Raw genomic sequence first — 14,204 nt, forward strand, 5'->3', positions numbered from 1 at the left:
AGTCTTGGCACATTAGGTGGCAGCTCCCAAGGAGGGTTCTGTGATCCAATCTGTCACAATCACTGCCTCGAAGAAGGAATGGATGGGGAATTGTAACCTCAAGAGAGGATTCTGAAGGGAAAAATTTACTTTGAGGCTTACTCACGGGAGTCTGCTCAGGTATCGGCACCAGACTGCTCACCTTTCTGAGTGGAGGAGTCAGAGAACTCAAATCTCCTGGATTTGTGTTTTTTCTTCCGCTTTTTAGATTTTTAAAAAACTCTTAGCACATCTTGGGTGTGTAGCAGCTCTACTATGGCTTTGGTGAGGCCTTTTGCAGCTTGCCTTACCTTCAAGAGATCAGTCTCAGAACTCTCCCACACTGGGTCCCATTCCCCTGGGAGGGAGAAACTTATTGGAGTTCTCCGGGTCAGCTTGGGAGGCTGACTAGAACCTCTGCTGCTTTCACTCAGGGCGCTCAGGACAAACTTTAAGACTCAGAGCGGAGGGAGTCTTGTGGCCCCATAGGCCCCTATGTTCTGAAAGGGTCCCCTAGAACTTATCTCACGTCAAGTGGCCAGGGTCCTTTTTGCTTTTGGAGCATCTCCTTGCTTTGAGTTCCTGGTCCAATTTCCCCCCACTGGGAGTCGTGGCTTAGTAGGTAGGCAGGGGGACCCCACCTGTCTGACTCCTAGTCCCAGGACCTACGGGAGTTAGGGATAGAAGGCTGTGTGCAGGCTGGGCACCTACCAACCCTGGGAAGGCTGACTTACATATAGAGCATAGCCTGGATTTAACCCAGTGCTTTCTTAGCTACTCTGCCATGCCTGTAAGGGTGCAGTGCAGGCTCAGGAAGAGTTAAATGACCTAAGGAGGAGGAAAGCTGAGGAAGGAAAACACTGCTCCCCACTGCCCATGGACAAAAATGTTAAAACTGAAGGAGTAAGGAAGGGCAGGAGCAACAGAAACCATCACTGTCTGCTGGTGCTGTGGAGGCAGAGAAACTGGCAGCAACCAGGAGAAAAGGGGGAAGGGCCACACCACGCGGCACCAAAATGCTGATCCGCCTCCATGAGCTGCAGAGATAGGAGAACAGCCCAGGTGTCCAGAATTATGGGAGACAGCGGCACTGGGCTGCAGAATGCTTGGATGGTAGCATTTGTTCTCAACTGGGACTGGTACATAACTTCCAATAAGACTTTGTTTCAACATAAGGTATTTTCAAAAACATTTCACACTTTTATTCTTTGCTCTTCAAGTTTTTAGAACCCTAAAATGAGCAAAATGGGCATAAGGTTCCTTTGTGTATTTTGGTGGTTTTGTGCATTACTAGGAAACCGCTATATTCTGCTTGAAACTAATTTAGGAAAAACGCCTCACATCTGGTTCTCTGTTTTAGTGCTCAGTAATTTGCTTGAAGAACACTCAAACACTCTGCACTTCAAACAATAGTGGATTCCACAAAGAACATAATGTGAAAAATAAGTGGTATTTATTTAGTAGTACTTTTGATTAAATTTTCTCTCTGCCCAAAACACGTTGCTTATATTAATGTAATTGTATAGAAGAGGGTCTAAAACGATATCACACTATAGGGGCACTGCACCATCTTGTGAAGTATGGCACTTGGTCCTAGACAAGTTGCCAACATAACATGCTATATGGGTTTGGTTTGAATTTGTAACTTCAAGTCAACACATAATGCTAGAGAGAAAATGCCTATGACTAAATGTCATCTGAAATGAGAATTTATTAGTGTATCCACCAAAACAGCTAACTGGCCTTGCTGTATATAAAATGTAACAATTCAGGTTGTTCCTTCTAGGATCCTTATGTTGTTGGAAGATTTCTAATCTTTGCAATTCCCCCAGAAAAGTTCAGATTGAGGCAAACTATTGAGTGGATTTGCAGAAACCACCACTGCTGCAGATGAGCAAACTAATTGCAGTAAGGAAAAGGTGGCCCACTAATCTGCTGAGTTACTCTTGTAGTTGTAGCACAGAACAAGGCATTTAAGCCTATATAAAGCATCCAGTGAATGAGGTAGGAGTCCTGTGGAAAAAATAGTATGCAATGTGCACAAGGGGTCTGAATTAAGATTGCCCAGGCAACTTAATTCTAGAATTTCCTAACTTTTGAGTCCTAGACTTTGCAACCTTGCGTTCTTGTCACATGGGTTTTTCATGATTAGATTTTAAATATCTATTTCAACAGATGAGCAAATTGTATACAGACAATTTTTAGCTCTGCTACTATGAAAAGTTATGGAAATAATTAAAGAGGAAGCCGTGCAGTCAACCATTCTAAATCTGAAGCTCATCTCTTTCCCTCCCCCCCAAAGAAGTTTTTCTAGGTAATAATCACCAGAGCAACAACGATTAGTGTACATGCACACAAACACACACACACACACACACACACAAAAAATCAATACATCTGTATATACATTTTTATTAAACAAGGTAATTTTAGCTTAACTGAACAAGGCAATGGGAAATACAAGGACTGGACGTATACATGACAACTTTACAACTTATTGACAGAAATAAATGGCTTGTGACTTAAATACAGCTGCATTTAATAGAGGTTACAAGTCTACTGTATTTTAATTAAACAAAATCCTAAGCTCTTACATTATGAAAATATGCAGAAGTTGGATCATAGAGGTTAAAATCCTGTCCACTCTAAAAATATTAAGTCTAAAAACCTCCATACCTTCCAATTTCTGCCCACAAAGTTTCTATTTTACAGAACCACCATTACTTTACTGTCTTTACTGTTACCATACATGAAATATCAAAAATATATTGATGAGTCTATCACTAATCATGAATGTTTGTATTTACATTCAAGTTAACAAATTCCTCACCAAATACTTTATATACAAATCTCAATTTGCCCTTTATGAAAGTCATTAAAAAGTTAAAAACCATAAAAATGCCAATTAGAAATAAAGCATTCCATTGAAACAAATTTATGAAAAATGTGTTACTTTAATACAAGTATTATCACAATACTTTAGCTCCAATACAGCGCAACAAAATTTTGCCTTCAACACATTCTGTGCGGCATCTTCCCTTCCAACAATGCTGTAGGAAAAAAGAAATCAAGTAATCAATTGAGGAATAATATTTTTGCAGATCCCAGTACATCATCATATAAAATGTATGTTTTGATGATGATCTGTACAGTAAACTGACCAATAAACATAGCCCTCTTACTAGATTACTGTGATGTGTACATTACATTTAACTACAATTTTACAATGACAGCATTTCAGTAGAGTCCAGGAAGAGCATATAATACATCTTAAACAAAATGAAAACTGACATTTTAGACAAGTGGGGTCTCCCAAAAGTGTAACTGTGCTCACAAGAAAAATTCACCACAAAAGACTGAAAGATGGGGAATTTCTTCAGGAGTTGTGGAAGAAATCCAAATCCAAACACACACACATCCTGATGTGTAGTCCATTAATTTTGACAGGGGAAAAAGGTTTTCTTTCTTTCTTTACACACATGTTCATCCAAACTAGACTACAATGTTCACAGAAAAAATAAAATGAAATTTTGAAAGTTTCTGGTCACCGAGTGGCTGAGAGTCCAATCGGCAGTTACAGAAAAACATGATGTAGAAAAGAGGCATGCAGACCTCCTTCCATCAGTGTTTCATACCATATATAGTGTCTTGTCCATTGGGCCAACATTGGGACATATAATGACTAGCTAGTCTACTGCTTTCAATAAGTTCTCATTTAGGTCCATGTGACTTCATGTATCTCCTCCAAATACCTGTACAACCGGAGTCACATTCCTAAAAGAGAATTTCTTTTTCTTTGTAATACACTTGTGATCTACATTATAGACCAAGCAATAATAGGTAGAATCAAGTGGAGCTCAGCAGCCATTTACTGATTTGAGATTATAAAACAATAGAGATTATACTTTCAAACCAGTAATGCCTAACCTAGGAGTTTAGAGACGCTCATCAAGCCCTAGAGTAGGAGGGTCCAAAGTTGTTCTTCAGAGTTTACATAGTTTCATGAAGAGTGAACTTAGATAGAAGAGAGGGTTACTCACCTTGTGCAAAAACAACGAGGATTCCTTGTGGCACCTTAGACACTAACAAATTTATTTGGGCATAAGCTTTGGTGGGCTAAAACCAACTTCATCAGATGCATCAGAAAGCTTATGCCCAAATAAATTTGTTAGTCTCTAAGGCAGAGGTGGGCAAACTATGGCCCGCGGGCCAGCTGTCCTGTCCAGCCCTTGAGCTCCTGGCCGGGGAGGCTAGCCCCGAGCCCCTCCCCCCACCACAGCCTCAGCTCGCCATGCCGCCAGTGCTCTGGGCCGTGGGGCTGTGAGGTCCTGCTGGGCAGCGCAGCTGCGTGAGCTGTCAGGTGTAGTGTATTAAATTGCTCCCCATAGAAATGTGCTACTTACGGCGCACCAAGTAGTACACAGTTAGTAGCACATTCCTATGGGGAACAATTTAATACACTACACCCGGGTAGGGAAGGCTGTAGCTCCCCAAACAGCCTGGCCTCCACGCCCCCATCATCCCCCTCCCACTTCCCACCCCCGACTGCCCCCTTCAGAACTCCCGACCCATCCAATGCCCCCTACTCCTTGTCCCCTGACTGCCCCCTCCTGGGACCTCACCCCCTGCTCCCTGACCCGACTGCCCTGACCCCTATCCACATCCCTGCCCCCTGACAGGCCCCCCAGGACTCCCATGCCTATTCAACTCCCCCTGTTCCCCGTCCCCTGACCCCCCCCAGAACCTCGGCCCCATCCAACCGCCCCTGTTCCCTGTCCCCTGACGGCTCCCCGGGACCTCCTGCCCCTTTTCCAACTCCTTCCCCCCATTACCATACTGCTCAGAGCACCAGGACTGGCAGCCATAAGTAGCACATTCCTACAGGGAGCAATTTAATACACTACACCGGCCCTCCATACAGTTTTGAAACCCCAATGTGGCCCTCAGGCCAAAAAGTTTGCCCACCTCTGCTCTAAGGTGCCACAAGGACTCCTCGTTGTTTTCGCTGATACAGACTAACACGGCTACCACTCTGAAACCTGTCACCTTGTGCAGTAACTGAGGTTCTTTGTGATGTGTCCCCCCATGGGTGCTACACTGTAGGTGTGGCAGCACCTTTGCGTCTGGAGTCAGAGATTTTCCAATAGCAGTGCCCGTTGGACCTCACATGCGTACCTCTCCTCCCCCGCACTGTGCACAGGTAGTATAAATAATGCTGTGTGGGCCGACCGCCCTCAGTTCCTTCTCTGCTGCAGAGCCCAAACGCTACGCTCCGAAGCAGAGGGGAGGAGGGCTGTAATGGAGCACCTATGGGGACACACATCTCAAAGAACCTCAGCTACTGCACAAGGTGAGTAATCCTCTCTTCTTCTTCGAGTGATGTCCCCATCACTGTAAGTAACTATAAAGCAGTGTCCCTAGCTGGAAGGTTGGAGCTTCGGAGTGGCTGGTATCACGGAGGACAGGACTGTATGTCCAAGAATGGTGTCCATCGAGGAATCCTGCAAGATGGCGTAATGTTGGGCAAATGTATCAGAGGATGCCCATGCGGCAACCCTGCATATATCTATTATGGTAACATTATTGAGGAATGCAATAGAGGTTGAGAGCGCTCGTGTGGCGTGTATCCTGATAGAGCCAGGTGGTTGCTTATTGTCAAGTTCATAAGACAGGCATATGCACTGTGAAATTCATTTACAGAGGCGTTGTTTAGCTATAGCGGAGCCTTTAGCATCTTCAGCAATGGATATGAAAAGGCAGGCGAGTTACTGAACAGTTTGGTTCTATCCAAACAGAATGACAATGTGCATCTGATGTGTGGAGAGCTGCTTCTTGGTAACTGTGTGGTTTGAGAAAGAAGGAGTAATATAGGCTTGTTTAGCTAGAAGGACGTTATAACTTCAGCAGGAATTTTGGGAGGGGATGGAGGGTCACTCTGTCCCTATAACACGTTATATATGATGGGTATGCCATAAGAGCTTATATTTCTCTCACACGTGGTGCCAATGAGGAAGGCCATTTTCATTGCTAGATGAAGGAGTGAGCAGGTTGCCATTGGCTCAAATGGAAGTCTAGTCAGAGAGCATAGGACTAGGCTGGGGCCCCAGGGTGGGATGAGGGGGACATATATCAGGGTAAAGGTTTCAAACACCCTTAAGAAAACGTATGACAAGGGTGTGTGCAAACACTGAATATCCCTTGACAGGGCAGTGGAATGTGGTAACTGCAGCCAGGTGCTGTTTGAGTTGAAGGAGGTAGTCCAGTATGAGAGGGAATAGCGTGCAACCCCCCTTAAATATATATAAAAAAAGTGGTTTTGATTTATAACACCAGTATAAATGCTGGAGGCAAAGCGGGGTTTGGGGTGGAGGCTGACAGCTCACAATCCCCCATGTAATAACCTCGCAACCCCCTGAGGGGTCCTGACCCCAAGTTTGAGAACCCCTGCCCTAGTGAATAGCATCCCAGGCCTGCTCTGGAACAAAACTGAGGTCAACGGGTGTTCTCCAGAGTGGTGAAAAGGTCTATGGTGGGGTGACCCCCATCAGTGGAAGATGGGTCGGAGTGCTCTCATGTCGAACTGCCATTCGTGCTTGTGAGAGAAGGTTCTGCTCAGTGTATCCGCTCTCGTGTTCTGAAGTCCAGGGAGATACGCAGCAGAGATGGAGATGTTGTCGTGGATACACCCATTCCATAGCTTGATCACTTCTGAGCGTAGGGAATGGGACCTGGCACCTCCTTGCCTGTTGATGTAATACATGCAAGCGAGGTTGTCCGTCATTACTTGAACATCCTGGTTTCTGAGGAGTGGTAGGAAACATTGGCAGGCATTGTGGACTGCCCTCAGTTCCAGGAGGTTGATGTGTAAGGTGGACTCAGTGGGCATCCATCTGCCCTGTATAGTGTGCTTGCATAGATGCGTTCCCCAGCTGAGGAGGGAGGCATTGGTGGTAAGTATCACCGTAGGTGGAGGTTGAAGAAAAGGGACCCGGCACAGACATTGTCGGGACATGTCCACCACAGTAGTGACTCCTTGACCCGGGTTGGCATGGACAGGAGTTTTTGCATGCTGTGTTTGTGAGAAAGATATACTGTATGGAGCCAGCCCTGAAGACACTGCATGTGCAGCCTCGCATGTTTGACCACAAATGTAGCTGCAGCCATATGTTGGAGGCATGTACGTGCTGGGATTTGGGGGCATACTGGGTAATTGAGACTAGTTGTGTTATCACTGGGAACCTGTGAGGTAGTAAACACACTCTTGCCTGGTTGGCATCGAGTAGAGCGTCAATGAATTCCAGTGTTTGCACTGGGGTTAGTGTGGACTTTTCAAAATTGATAAGGAGGCCCAGTTTTGTAAAGAGGGTCATTGTAGTGTGGACTGCTCGGAGCGCTTCTGTCTTGGATGGCGCTTTGAGAAGGTAGTCATGTAGATATGGGAAAATGGTAATACCTTGTTTGTGGAAGAAGGCCACGACCACTGCAAGTACTTTGGGAAAAAGTGACAGAGCTGTGGATAGTCCAAAGGGTAGTATCCTGTGCCGGTAGTGACTGTGGCCTACAACGAATCGTAGGAAACGTCTGTGAGCAGGATGTACTGCAATATGAAAGTATACGTCCTATATGTTGAGGGCCGAGAACCAATCCCCCTGTTCCAGTGCTGGGATGATGGTGGATAGGGTGACCATTTTCAAACCTTTCAGTTTGACAAACTTTGCTGAGACTGCGAAGGACTAGGATGGGGCACCAACGACCACACTTCTTTTGTACCAGGAAGTAGTGAGACTAAAAACCGCGTCCTTTGTGTTGTGGAGGGACTTGTTCTATGGCTCCCAGTTGAAGTCATCATCTCACCTTCCCCTCCAGGATGGGCTCCCCTAAAAGGGGTCCCTGAAAAGGGATGTGGAGGGGGGGGTTAGAGGGATGGTACAACTAGGAAGGGAATGGAGTAATCTTCCTTTACTATTTCCAGGACCCATCTGTCCAGATAACGAGCATCCAAGATGGTAAAAGTGGAGCTAAGCGGTTGCCAAACTGTCGGTATGTAGATGGCATTACAGATGGTAGGGGCAACTGGAGCAGGCAGGAGGTTTTCTGGACCTTGATCACACCTTCAAATTTGCTGCTTATTAGAGCGTTTGGGCCAGTGTCCCTCGGGCAAGCAACGGTCTGCGTCTGTCAGGAAGTCGGTGACGACGGTGTTGGTTGTCAAACTGCTGCTGTTGGGTAGTATGGCTAAGGGCGAGATGGTGGAGAGAGCTGATATTTTCCCAATCTTCGTTTTGGCTGCCGTGTGTATATACCAAGGGATTTTAGAGTGACTCGGGAGTCTTTCAGTGAACGTAAGGAGTTGTCTGTGCACTCAGAAAAGAGTTTTTGTCCCTTGACTGGGAGATCCTCGACCGTATTTTGCATCTCCTTAGGGAATTCTAAAAGGTTCAACCATGATACACGTTGCATTACTACTGCTGTAGTAATGGACTGGGCAACTGTGTCATTTGAGTCTAGGAAGGGCCTGCAGGGCCATGCAGGCTATTAAGTGACCTTCCGAAATGAAGAGCAGCAGATGAATAGGATTTTATACCCAGGAGATCTAAACATTTCCAGTTCAGTCAGGATGATTGGATTGGGATTGGCAGCCCTTCTCTTGCACCGCATTTGCTACGAGAGAATTCGGGGCAGGATGTGAAAATAAAAACTCCACATTTTTTGCAGGGACATAGTATTTCCTATCTATCCGTTTGCATGTAGGAGGGATAGAGGCTGGAATCTGCCAAAGAAGGTTTGCAGATTCAAGTAGTGAACCATTAATAGGTAGGGCAATTTTTGTTGTTGAGAAGGTATGGAGAATGTCAATCAGTTTATGTTGTTCCTTGACCGCCTCAAGTGGGATCTTTGTTTCATAGAGTGGCTGACTCCCTAACTTCTGAAAGTGACGAAAATCATCAGCCACTGTGGGAGGTGGTGGTGGCATGGCAGCTCCATCAGGTGAAGTTGAAGAAAACGGGAGGACCAGAGGTACCTCCCCATCCTGCTCTACTTCCAGTTCCTCCTCCTGGTATTTGCGGGGGCTGTGGTTCTGGAAGTCGATAGATTGTTGAGGAGGGGTGGATGGAGGTTGGCATGTTTGCAGTGGTGGGGGATTACTGAATTGTGCCCAGGGGTCCCAATATGGTCAATTAGGGGGAAAGGGAATATATGGTTGCATCCATGAGGGCCCCTGAAAAGGCTGGGTGCCCGGAACTGCAGCAGGGTAAGGCTGGTACGTTGATGTCAATTGCCCTGATGTCGATGGGGGCAAGAGAGTCTTTTCATCCTCCTCAACATCACTAAGGAAAGGAGGTCCTGTCCCTGTGGGAGAGTGCGAAGAGTGTGTTGATTGAGAAGTGGTGAGACTTAGGACACTTCCTGTCTGAGAAGTTGAGAATCTGGAATGTCAGATATAGTGAGGTCTGACAGCTGTGTGAATTCCTGTGGGTGATCTCTCCACAGTGCCTGTGTTGAGCATGGTGCTGAGGTGTGATATGGAAAAGAGTCAGTGGATTGTGCCAGAGAGCTTTTCAGAGCTGTAGCTTTAGTAGTAGTTTGCAACCCTTACGGAGTCTCTCAGAACCAAAAGCTTCAGCGCTGTGCGCAGCGTCCAGCCCGAGGGCTTCACTGGAGCCAGCTGTTTTGCCTGTGGCGGTGCCGACAGTGTCCTCGGCATCAGAAATGGACCTGGAGCCGCCAAGGAGGTAAAGGGCTTGCTTCGGTCACCCACAACAGGCGGTGACGCCAATAGCAGCTGTTTTGTCCTGGTACGGTCCTTAGACTTCCTCTCAGGGGTTGAGATAGTCAGTCTAAGAGCAGCTTTGTGCCTCTTCTCAGAAGCCATTCGCACCACGGATCTAGCTGGGGATGGCATCCCTGCAGTTTGCGCCTCAGGAACTGAAGAAGGGACTGCTATCTTCTTAGTGTCAGCCAGGTTAGAGGATGATCTTCCCTTATTTGGGCAAGGAGAGTGAGGGTTGGCAGACGACCTTGCCGAGCATGAGGGTCTCTCCAGTGAGGAATAAGAACCGGGGTCCGATGCTGGTCGCACGGACTTTTCCATGAGGAATAGTTTGAGTTTAAGGTCCCTGTCTTTCCTTGCTCTTGGGCTTTAAGCCCAGACAGTAGGAACAGTTCTGGGAAACCTGTCCCTCTCCCAGGCAAGGGATACACTGTGCGTGGCTGTCCATTATAGAGAAGGCGATCCCAAATGACACACACCGCTTAAACCCAGAGGAACCAGGCATAAGGGTCAGGGAATAGCTTCGCTGACGGGAATTAAGGAAAACAAAAAACTTTTTTTTTTTTTTTTTTTTTTTTTAAAAGGATGAAAGAGCTAGCTAACTACAAGAGGGAAAAACAGGTAAGAGACTATCTAAATAATGAAGTGGGCTCTGCTAACTGTTCCATTCCAGAATGCAGGCGGTAGAGAGAACTGAGGGCAGTTGGACCGCACAGCTCTATTTATACTACCCGCACACAGCGCGCGGGGAGGGGAGGTGCACATGTGCGGTTCGACGGGCACTGCTATTGAAGATGTCTGACTCCAGACACAAAGGCGCTGTCGCGACTACAGTGGAGCACCCATGGGGACATCACTCGAAGAACCACCACCAGTGCAGCACATCCACATTGCTTGATATATGTAAGATAGCAGGGGGTGGAAGTGTAGTGCAGAGCAAATGGAGCAGGGTCTCTAGATTCCATTCCCAATGCTTCAAGAAGCTAGTAGGGTGATGGAGATAAAGAATCAGAGGACACTGACCTAATTTGAGACAGAGCCACAGAAATCACAGTACAGCGTCAATAACGTACTGCAATGTCTTTATGAAGATGATGTGTCAACATGCAGTAACACTGGGTGCAAGATGCATTAGATCTTACCATGAGAAAACTGACTAATAGTCCTGTCAAAGAATTAAACTTGCAGTTATGGCCCATTATGCTTAGCTAAATCCTCCCTATCACAGGAAGAACCCAAGGAATGGAAAGTGTAAAAAACATATGGCTATGACAGCATGAAAAAAACACACTACATGCTACTCTTTCACGTTAAGAGAAATTAACAGTGGTATGGATCACACAGAGGTCTTGGCCTTGAAACCATGCAGAGCCTGAGAATCTAAGAGGAGCCAAACTCTAAATGCACATCTTAGGACATCCATATGGAGTGCTTTTCTTTCTGAAGCCCTGTCCCACCACCACAAGGCAATTCACTGCCCAATCCCATACAAAGGGAAATTACTTACCTTGTTGTAACTGGAGTTCTTCAAGATGTGTGGTCCCTATCTATTCCACTGTGGGTACACATGCGTTCCATGCGCCTGAGACCAAAGAAGTTTTGCAAGTAGTGTCTATTGGTCCATGCCTGCACCCCTACTCTTCCAGTTTCTTCTCTACTGTGAATCTTGCCAAGCTCTGAAGAGGTGAAGGAGGTTGGGAAGTAGAAGACAGATAGGGACTACACATCTTGAGGAACTTCAGTTACAACAAGGTAAGCAATTTCCCTTTCTTCTTTGAGTGTGGTCCCTATGGATAACTGACAAGCAGTATTCAGAGAGGAGGTGGGTGCAAGAACAGAGGTGGTATAGCTACTTGTAGAACCACTGCCCCAAACGATGAGTCAACGGCAGAGTCTTGGACCCAGGAATCATGCCTCATGAATGTGTGGATAAAACTCCATATAGGTTGTCCTGCAAATGCTAAGCAGGGATGCTTCTTGAAGTGATGCTTCTGAGGCTGCTTGTTCTCTTGCATAATAAAACTTTACCCCATATGAGGGAAGAAGCTGTGCCATCTGATAACAGAACAGGATATACCCAGAGATCCACTGAGAAGATATAGCTTGACCTTAAACTCACTCTGGAATGGAAATGAACAGTCTAGATGGCTTTTCTGATTGGTTTTGTTCTCTGCAGATAAAATGACCATGCTCATAATTCGTCGAGAGAATTAAGTATCCTCTCCTCACTAAAGGCATAAGGCTTTGGAAAGGCACAGGTAAATGAATTGACTGGTTTATATGAAATGTTAGAACAATTTTATGAGTAAATTTTGGATGTAGTTGGATATAGAGACTCTGTCCTTGCAGGATATTGTGTATGGCCATTAGGACCACAAGTTCACCTACCTTTCTGGCCAAGGTGATAGCAATGAGGAAGGCAACATTTATCTACAGGTGAGACGTGAAACACATAGCTATTAGTTCAAAGAGTGGCTTAGTAAGACATGAAAGTACTAAATTAAGGTCCCAGTGAGGGGTTGGTTTCCTTACCGGCAGAAAGGTTCTGATCAGAACCTTCTGGAAACTGGCTGTTGGTGGGTGAGTAAAGATTGAATAAAGCCCCGATGGTGGGTGATGCACTGATTGTGCCAGGTGAACCTGTGACAAACTATGGGAAAGATCCATCGTCTTGAGAGTAAAAGAAGAATCTAAACTAGCAAGAAAAAATTATTACTTATCTGTATGGTAACAGTTGTTCTTCGAGACGTGTTGTGAACACATACATTCCTCTGTAGATGTTTGTGTACTCAGTGCAGCAGCACCACTACGCAGTGCATGCTTCCCTGATCTCCTCATGCCTTCAGGTGAGATTACACAAGCGGAGTATCTGCTGCCTTCTGCTCCGTTCCTTCACATTGCTGTATGTAATGTCCGAAGTAGTTTGGAAGGTTGGAGGATCATGAAATGTATGTGTGCACAACACATCTCGAAGAACAAGAGTTACTATACGGTAAATAACTTTTTCTCCTTCGAGTGCGCATATACATTCCACTGTAGGTGATTCATCAGCAGTTCCCTTACAGGTGGAGGGACTTTGGATCATCTGAAGAGAGATTGGCAAGTCTGTATTACTAAACTGGTATCATTACAGGAGACTTGAGTGATGGCATAATGAGTGGAAAAGGTATGCAGACACAACCATGTTGCTGTCTTGCATACAACAGCTATTGGAACATTGCTGAGAAAAGCTGATGAAGTGGACTGAGTGAAGTGAGCCCTGGTGGAGTGAGCTATTACTCTTGTGGAGGAGTGATTTTACCAAGATTGTAGCAGAGCTTAATGCAGTCAGAAATCCAGTGAGATTTGCCAAGACAACGCAGATTGACCCTTAATGTTCTCAGCAAAGGCTACAAAAAGACTGAGGGAAGTCCTGAAAGATCCAGTGTGGTCCAAGTAGGATGCCAGGCTCTACAAACATCCCACATATAACTTGTTTCCTTAGTTTTAGACAAATGAGGTTTTGGGAAAAACACACGCTGGAAGATTGATCGTTTGGTTTACATAAAAAGCTGACATTACCCTAAGCATAAACTTATGGCGTATCCTAAGGGAATATGGACCCTTGTCCATATGGAAAGCCATGAAAAGAGGGTCAGCCAGAATAGCCTGAAGTTCTGAAACTCTCCTGACAGAAGTGATTACCACCAAAAAGGTCGGCTTCATAGACAAAGATAATGAAGTTGTAAGCCATAGGCTCAAAAGGGGGTCTCATGTGTTTGGAGAGGACTAGTTTAAATCCCATACAGGTACAGGAGCAGACAGAGAAGAGAAATGTTAATCAGGCCTTTCAAAAAATAAATCAAGAAATGAGAGGATGAACTGAATGCTGATTCAGGTGGGCAGGATGACATTTGTAGGAGGCTTCGAAACCAGAATTGTCTGAGCCATTTGGGGGGTGACAAGGGTGACTCCAGGCCCTGTGCTGCTGAATCTTCCATAGAACCTGAGGTGGTAGTGGGATGGGACAGAAGACACATCTAAAGTGATCTGTCCAAGGCAACAGGAGAGCACTGCCTCTGGAGTGCTTTTCTTGAGCTTCTCTGAAGCAATACATGTTGCATTTCCTGTTTGCCTCCCAAGTGGGGGTTTCCCCCACTGAAAGAAAATGCTGTTCACCACCCACCTCATCATGGATGGCAAAATGCCTGCTGAGGCTGTCTGCCAATGAATTCTGGGTTCCTTGAAGGTACACTGCCAAGTAGGGTGGTGTGGTTCTTGATACACTAGTTCCATAAGATGACCACTTCTATATACGGTTCCTCTGGTCTGGTATATGATTCCCCTGACAATGGGAAGGTCTAAATCCAGCTCGATCAATGGTGCCATCAGTTCCATTGAAGAAAAGTCGTGGCTAGTAGGCAGGATGGGGAAC

General features: G+C 45.7%; 1 protein-coding gene across 2 annotated transcripts in view; it reads right to left on the reverse strand.

Annotated features, from left to right (window-relative positions):
- Window positions 1-2,414: 2,414 nt before the first annotated feature.
- Window positions 2,415-14,204, reverse strand: part of CRY1 (cryptochrome circadian regulator 1) — a 76,307-nt gene continuing 64,517 nt past the window's right edge. For both annotated transcript variants that reach the window (XM_034778094.1, XM_034778089.1), the window contains one exon: window positions 2,415-3,068. The gene's annotated coding sequence lies outside the window, so the exon portion shown is untranslated. The remainder of the gene's footprint in view (window positions 3,069-14,204) is intronic.

The sequence above is a fragment of the Trachemys scripta genome, chromosome 1 (genome assembly GCF_013100865.1).
Source record: "Trachemys scripta elegans isolate TJP31775 chromosome 1, CAS_Tse_1.0, whole genome shotgun sequence".
Taxonomy (NCBI): Eukaryota; Metazoa; Chordata; order Testudines; family Emydidae; genus Trachemys; species Trachemys scripta.